The sequence below is a fragment of the Triticum urartu genome, unplaced genomic scaffold, assembly GCF_003073215.2.
Source record: "Triticum urartu cultivar G1812 unplaced genomic scaffold, Tu2.1 TuUngrouped_contig_8903, whole genome shotgun sequence".
NCBI lineage: Eukaryota > Viridiplantae > Streptophyta > Magnoliopsida > Poales > Poaceae > Triticum > Triticum urartu.
In genome coordinates, this window is record NW_024119898.1 from 1 (window position 1) to 8,184 (window position 8,184).

Here is an 8,184-nt window from a genome sequence, read left to right on the forward strand (position 1 = left end):
CCACAGCCACAATATTTTTTGCGATGTTGACGGCAGGCACCGCCAAGGGTCGTATTCCTTGGCAGTGATGATCACAACATTCACCATGACAAAGGCGTCATTCTCCACTATGTCCCCTATGTCCGCAATATAGTCACATACTTCTCCATCGATCTCATCTAACGAATCCTGGTTTAGGGGTTGTGCAAGAAACCGTAACTCCTGTTCCTTGTTGGACATGGTGCTGCGATAGAGTGAAGAACAATGAGGACTATGCTACGAATAGAAGTGGCACCGTCATCAATCTCATTGTGAAGAATTCAAGCATTTCAGCGTCTTAACTGCATGATTATTCTACTCCCTCGGAACAGCTATGATTTTCACCTACGTCTCAAAATATAACTCTGAAAATATGGCGGAGTTCGTCGTTAGCCTTGTAGACGGGAGTTTTTTTTAATATTTTGTGATTGCTCTGTATACTTGAAAGGAGGGAGTATATTGTAGTATTGCGCATATTTATTGTATGATCATTTTTTCGAAAAGGAGGATGACCCCCGGCCTCCGCATCACATGATGCAGGCGGTCATTTTTTTGCGCATATTTATTATATGATCATACATTTTGCTTTTTGAAGACCAGTAAATCATCTGAAATGTCACCTTTCCATGAATCAGGGCTAATTAACATACCTGCCAATCTTTGGGTAGGGTCATGCTTATAGAGCTCAGAGCACGTATGGCTGCGTCATATCCTTCCACGGAGCCTTCTTATACTAGATCAGAAGGGCGCGCGTTGCCCGGCTCAGCACGGTGACCCAGCCTCTAAAACTTCAATATAACAAAGCGTTTTAGAACATCCAAGTAGAATAACCGCTCATAATAAATTTGTTCAGTATATATCACAAACACTACAGAGATATATCAAGAGCAAGGTATAGTTGCTGCCCAGGATAGCCGTGTTTAATATAGGGCATACAAATCAAATATATACCAAAAGCAAAGTGTAGTTGTTGCCTAATATAACAGCAATTTCACTACAGATCATAAAGGCAAAATTTGTAGCAAAAGCAAGGCACAATGTTTGCCGGGGACAACTGATTTGCATCAAGTAGTACAAAACATAAAGACATAAATTCTATAAATATAGCCAAGTAGTTCATATCAGCAAGTTTAAGAATAAGTGTTACAGGAGATGTTGTATCTGCTCATAAACACAATGTGACAGCAGACAATTGGAAATGATGCTCTGGAAACATTGATATCTACGGTACCTTATAGATAATCATTATTGATAACTCTACTTTCTTCTTCCAAGTTCTGAGGCAAAGCTAATGCAATTAGTAGTGGACAATACTTGACAGGCTTCATCAACCTAATGATAATACGAAAGATCTATAAATAATATTAGAATTAGCTCATGAACTTAGGCACTATACAAAATTTGGATAGATTGCATACTGATTGTTCTTCTATTAAGTTAAATAAAAGGCTGAAGATTGTTCTTGTAAGCTTATCAAAGAGGAAATACGGTGGTCTGAATGCTATCCTAAGAAGGAACGGTCAACTCTTATGGTACTCCCTCTGTCCCAAAACTGATTCTAGGGAGCTTAGCATCATTGAAGAGAAGGAGTTCAATAGTTTATATCAACCAAAATGTGCATTTCATTTACAGTTGAACACCCTGGATGCATTTATGCGAGTGTGGCAGATGACCTGAATCGCTAATGTCGGCTGCTGGTTGCTGGTTCAACTGGCAACCAGTCGATGTCCAAGTAGGCTGATACTGTTCTAGTTGGAGATGGCATCTTCATCGTTGTATGGGCAGCAGTCTTCAGGTGTTAAATTTCATTAACTGTTGCAAAATAAAAAACCTACTGTCATTTCCAAAGGGAAACAAAAACCGTCAAAACAAAAAAGAAAGTACTTCCAGCAAGAGAGTTGACATAGCCAGACACACGCGTACTGCTCATCAATTAAATATGAAAATAACATTTAATGTGAATAAGCTGGTGTGGTATACATCTGTTCACTGTTCATATCTATCTATACTTGAAAGTAAGTTCCGCGGATAGCATGGTACACTTTTTAGACTCAAATAATATAGCCATCAACGTTTTGCCAAATTCAGAAATCATTCCCTGAAACTACCTTCTCATGTAGGAAATAAACATAGGGATAAGTTGAGTACTAATTTATAACTAATGGTGAATTTAAAACAAATAAATACCTAGACAAAGTGGTGCTCCATCTGGAAAAGGTGCATAGACTATAAACTAAAAAGTAAGAAAATAATTTCTGACGTCAAGGAGCATGAAGATATAAGAGTAATAGAAAAGGTCAGGAAACACCACTGATAAAATTACAAAAACTATCAGAAGCCACAATCAGGACGCACGCAACAGCCGTCCACGAGCGCGACACACGTGGGGCCGCCGACGGCAAGAGAAAGCAGAGTTAAACATGATTGTTTGCCGTGATTTGCCCCTTGGGCCTTGCCATGAATATATACTGGACGATACTTGATCATCAATATTACATCGAGATGTACAGGATCCCATTAGGATCAATCCAAGCAGCACTGCCATTAGCTCTGCCAGAAAAATGCTACTACTTCCATCAAAGATAGGAGGATACCTTAGAGAACAAGAAAGCATTACATAGAACTAAGGCGCATATATGTGAAATATTTGTACTAAAGCCAAATTGCAGTTACTTTTTCTAATGATTGTTTGACTGCAGATATATGTTGATTTTATATACAAGCAGTATGGTATGCAGAAATAGATATGCACAGCAATATCCCAGATGTAGAGTACTTGAATTCTATAATAATCAGGTATTATACCCCAGAACTAAAATTTCCAGAAAAACTATACCCAAATTTGGTTTGGATTTGTGTATAAATCATGGTGCCCTGGCTCCATGGAGCACCAATTCAATGTCCAATATATACTGTATCAGTAGTGTTCTCCCTTACTGTTTGAAAACAACAGATTGAAGTTATGATGGAGACGTAGTTGTGAAATGAGCAGCAGGGAGAGTGTCCAAGAATCAAATGGAGCATCTGAATTACCTGGGTGCTCATTGAAACAAATTGTGCAGAGATTAGTTCCACAGGAGCCATCACACTACCAGACTTGAGTATGGTTATCCTGCCATCAAAACCAAATGGTTACTACAGGAGCATAACACTATAGAACAATTAAATGACAAAAAATGGGCAGTGCCAAACTTCTAGAGAGTATACTACTTATACTTGGTAAATCTATAATGCATTTCTTTGGATTGAACAATAATATCATAATTGAACCAATTTTTCTGCTGGTTAGCCTATTTCAGATTGTAAGCACATAATTGGTGAATCTATAATGCATTTCTTTGGACGAAAACAACTTATACTTTGATCCTAAGGGTACAACATGAATTACTTCTAGATAACTGATGCAAAGTATCAGTAGTTAGTGATATTTATACACATGGTCTGCTTATTCCCGTTCTTTTTCATTCATACATAATGAAATTTCAGCTACAAAGTCAACAGATCCCAAGAAGAAAAATAAAAATGCCATGAAACTACATGAAGCATCTTAACTAATATAGATATAAGCCAAAAAATAATAGATGTACTGACAATGTCTAAATTAGCAGGTCACACAGTATTCAAAAGGATAAATATATAGCAATAGATAAGGCAAAGCACCACTGAAAAAACACCATTACAGTATAGCAACTAAAAACAAGAGGAAAATGAAATGCTCAGGAAAGGAAAAGGTCATTACCACACCTAATTGATGGTCTGTAGCATGAGTTCCAAGTGGATCGGTGAGGGATACACGGATTGCATCAACCAAGCCATCCTTCAAGACAGCAAATAGAATATATCATGGAAGAACCAGAGGCATCAAATCACATAAAAGACATGGCATCAGCTTTCAGTCCACAAGGAGATCGAGATTGAGACGGAGACGGACCTATAGGGCATTGCCAGTCATGACGGACCTATATGCCCAGCTCTATTGAATAAAGTTCTTGGAACATAGTGTTTCTGAAAAATCCACATAGATTTCAAGAATGAGTAGGCCTTGACATCAAACCAAGAACAATTAGAAAATAAATGTTCTCATACCACATTGGAGTGAATGGTCCTAGGTACATGCCACATATTGAGCAAATCCAAAGAATTTTATAAAATTGACAAACAACCATCTGATTATATGGACGGAAAGAGTAATATACTGGTATCCACTCCCTTGCGTATTTACATATGGAGAATATAGATATAGCAAGTCAGTACATCATCGAAAGATAGCAACAAAGAAAGTATTGGATAAGTGATGAGAAACCAATGACAAATGAATGATCCACTCTTACGGCCTCTCTTTCTCTTTCGACATTTCATGGTGACCTCCTATTTTGTCCCTCTCGAGCTGCAGGACACACACACATGCTAATCTTTATGTCAAGCTGCAAAGAAAGGGGGCGGCCAGCTGGGAGAAGGAGAAGGTGGTGGCGAGGAGTGTAGCAGGATCCCAAAGGAGCGGCTGGGCGAAGGAGGTGCCTAAAAGTAATAACAATTTAACTTCAGAAGGTGACACTCAATTTTAATATACTAAATATAAATACATTGGTACCCAGGATCTAAAAGCAGAACACAAACCACTGTCTGGTCCCCCAGCTCAACCACAAAAATAATGGGGGTGGGGGTGGGGGTTGGGGGGTAACACGAATGCGCGGTGCAGCTCGTCCTCCCAACCAACAGCAAAAGCAGCCCAGGTTCCCCCAATTTCAACCACTGTAATTGGGGGAGGAAGAGCTAGCACGAATGCACACTGTTGCTGCCCCCAGTCAGTAGCAAGCATCCACCTAGGCAGAGCTACTACCAATTACGCGCATTATCAATATAACTCAGAGGTAGCAGAGTTTTCTACTGAATGTATACATGTGTATAGTCACTCAGAGGTAGCAGAGTTTTGGAATTCGAAGCGTTTACAGAAGCTGAAACAGAACCATATCTGTGTTTACATCAGGCTTATGATATTATGGCATGCCTTTTCTTCTCTATCCGTCGCAATAAACCTTTGATGGTTGACACTAAGATAAAGCACATGTTCCATCAGAAAATACTCCCCTTATGGTTCAGTCCATCAAAAACAATATATTCCATTCCATGCTTTCTCAATTATTTTTGGTATCAGTACAATTGGATAAGAAGAATGTATGATAAAGGCTGGAAGATAACAATAACCTAAAAACAGAAGGTCCTCCAGAATCTAGAGTATTAACAGAGTAGCGCGATACAACTGATATGTAGAAGTAGGTAGTAATATTAGTAGTGAAATAAGAATATGGTTATATCTCACATACAGAAAAATATATCAGAATCTGTTACGGGTGAACTGAAATATATCTGCAAACAGTTATATGATTTATCATTTCCATATCTGAAAAGAGGAGCTTACCCATCTTCTTCTTCCCAGCAACTGTGGAGGACTGCCAATCCAGCACCCTGCAAATGAACAGATCACATATCAAATTGAATCTGAAACGAATGAACATGACAGCAAAAAGGAAAATTCAGGTTGCGTCAGCCATACCTCTTGATAGATGTCCAGCTGCTGTAAGAGGCAGCGCCCTTTGGATCTAGAGCCCAGCTGAAACGAGAAAACAGATTGAATCTCAGGTCAGAAGGTGAGCTGGAAAGAAGAAAATAAACACATTCCCGCAAAATCTGGGGCCACCTGCTCTGGTCCTCAAGCATTGGTTATGATTTATCCACGCTATTCAACTTTTGCTCTTACCGGCTCCTATAACATTGTAGTCTATACAAGGATGGCGTAATAACCATACTACTAGCCATTTTACTCTTACACGAGGCATTGGCAAAACCCAGAGAAGTAAATGAAAGCATCAACCGCTGGCTGAATGCTTAATAGAACAATTTTCCTAGAGTGCAACTAGCATGGCTCATAGGAAAAACATTAATCGTCAGCCCCTGTTGACAATCACCACTGTCCAACTCATCGTGATAAAATAAGATAAATTCTAAATCTAAATTTAGATACTAACCATTTGAACTATTGGGTAACAATGGAAAGCCATACAGGGGTGGACTAAAACCGCCACTCTCTAGTCGTTTTCTACACGTGGCATCATGCAACCCAGACACATAAATGAAAACCTGGTCTGGAGGCTGAACACTTAATTAACACAACATTTCCCTGCAGTCCAACTAGCATGGCTCGTAGAAAAAATTAAGCATAAAATTAGCTATGTTGCACGTGACATGGCCAACCCATACAAATAAATGAAAACCTCAACAGCAGGCTTAACACAGTGCAAGTAGCATGGCTCATAAACATTAATCGTCAGCACCCTGTTGACAATGAACTATTTAGGAAACAATGGAAAGCCATACAGGGGTGAACTAAAACCGCCACTCACACGTGGCATCGGCCAGCCCCGACAAATAAGTGAAAACCTGAACAGGAGGCTGAATGCTTAATTAATAGAACATTTTCCTACAATCCAACTAGCCGTGTTCCACATGGCATCAACCAACCAAGACAAATAAATGAAAACCTCAACTGCAGGCTGAGCACCTAATTAATAGAACATTTTCCTACAATCCAACTAGCCGTTTTCCACATGGCATCAACCAACCAAGACAAATAAATGAAAACCTCAACTGCAGGCTGAGCACCTAATTAATAGAACATTTTCCTACAATCCAACTAGCCGTTTTCCACATGGCATCAACCAACCAAGACAAATAAATGAAAACCTCAACTGCAGGCTGAGCACCTAATTAATAGAACATTTTCCTACAATCCAACTAGCCGTTTTCCACATGGCATCAACCAACCAAGACAAATAAATGAAAACCTCAACTGCAGGCTGAGCACCTAATTAATAGAACATTTTCCTACAATCCAACTAGCCGTTTTCCACATGGCATCAACCAACCAAGACAAATAAATGAAAACCTCAACTGCAGGCTGAGCACCTAATTAATAGAACATTTTCTTATGGTGCAAGTATGGCCCATAGAAAAAACGAATTGACAGCTCCCAACAACAATCACCGCTCTTTAGCTCATCAATCATTGTTGCATTGCAAGATAGATAAAGTAGATACTAAACCCTAAATCAAGATATTGGAGTATCTGGTAATAATGGAAAGCCCATACAATGCGTGTTCTATGTCAACCTGGTGGCACGTGCGGTGGCAATCGACTCTCGCAAGCAACCCTTATAATGAAATAATAAATATGTAAAGGCAGTAACAAGTGCGAGGCGAAAGGTTATAGTACCTCCTTATCCCCCTATTCCCCTCATCCTTGCAAGCGCCTCAGTCGAAAAAAACAGAGTTAGTAGGTCGACGGGCGGAGTGCCATGGCCGCCCATCGGTCGGTGCTGGAGCGGCGGCGGACCCGAGCGGTCGTCTGTAGAGGCCACCATGGCCGCTGCCTTGGGACTCCCGGTGGCGCGCGTGGGGCCACTGGTGGTGGTGGAGCACGGGAGCAGGGGATCCTGGAGCGGAGTGGACAGCCGAGCGGCCGGAGCCAGCTCACCTGCAGAGGCCACCATGTCCGCCGCTGTGGGATTCGCGGTGACGCGAAGGGTTCCTACGGGGACGGGATCCGGCGGCGGCACTCCGGATCTGGTGGTCTGGCCTGGAAGAAGGATGAGGAAATGAGATCCGGCAGCGGCGCCTGCTCCAGTTAGTGTGTCCCAAGCTATGAACGATATGCTCAAGGCAGAATTCACTCGAGAGGAACTGAAAAAGGCTCTTGATGGCATGGGTGATCTCAAAGCACCAGGACTAGACGGAATGTCGGCTCCCTTCTACAAGAGGTACAGGATCTGGTTGGTGAGAAAATTGCCCCCGCACGCAAGCTGGGAGGGAGGAGCACTCCACTTTGTTTTACTATCTCTCCCGTAGCTCTGTGTGCCATAATTCTATAATTTCAAATAAAGTTCACCCATTCACAAAAAAATGTATGCTCCGTCAAAATCCTTATGTTTTTTAAATTACATCCATAGGGCATAAAGGCATATTTTTTTAGAGGATAAACCCGCAGACCATACGAGTGTTGGCATTGTAGGGAGGTTTGTCCCAAGAAAGAGATCCTCGTGTGGCGCATGCCGCTCGACCTGGGCCTTTTCACAACCCGTGCTCAAACTTAGCCGGCCCAACTATCACGAAA

The 8,184-nt window shown here is 41.1% G+C and overlaps 1 long non-coding RNA gene across 4 annotated transcripts; it reads right to left on the reverse strand.

Moving 5' to 3' along the window:
- Positions 1-2,653: 2,653 nt before the first annotated feature.
- Positions 2,654-7,824, reverse strand: LOC125532047. 4 transcript variants are annotated; one of them, XR_007293710.1, is made up of 8 exons: positions 7,288-7,824; positions 5,573-5,629; positions 5,438-5,484; positions 4,350-4,536; positions 3,950-4,227; positions 3,758-3,835; positions 3,052-3,130; positions 2,654-2,954 (listed from the first exon to the last, which is right to left on the reverse strand). It is a non-coding gene; the product is annotated as an uncharacterized LOC125532047 (long non-coding RNA). The 4 variants fall into 4 exon arrangements; XR_007293709.1 differs by having other exon boundaries at positions 3,950-4,023; positions 4,105-4,536; positions 7,288-7,823; XR_007293708.1 differs by having other exon boundaries at positions 3,763-3,835; positions 3,950-4,536; positions 7,288-7,818.
- Between the last annotated feature and the right edge of the window lie 360 nt (positions 7,825-8,184).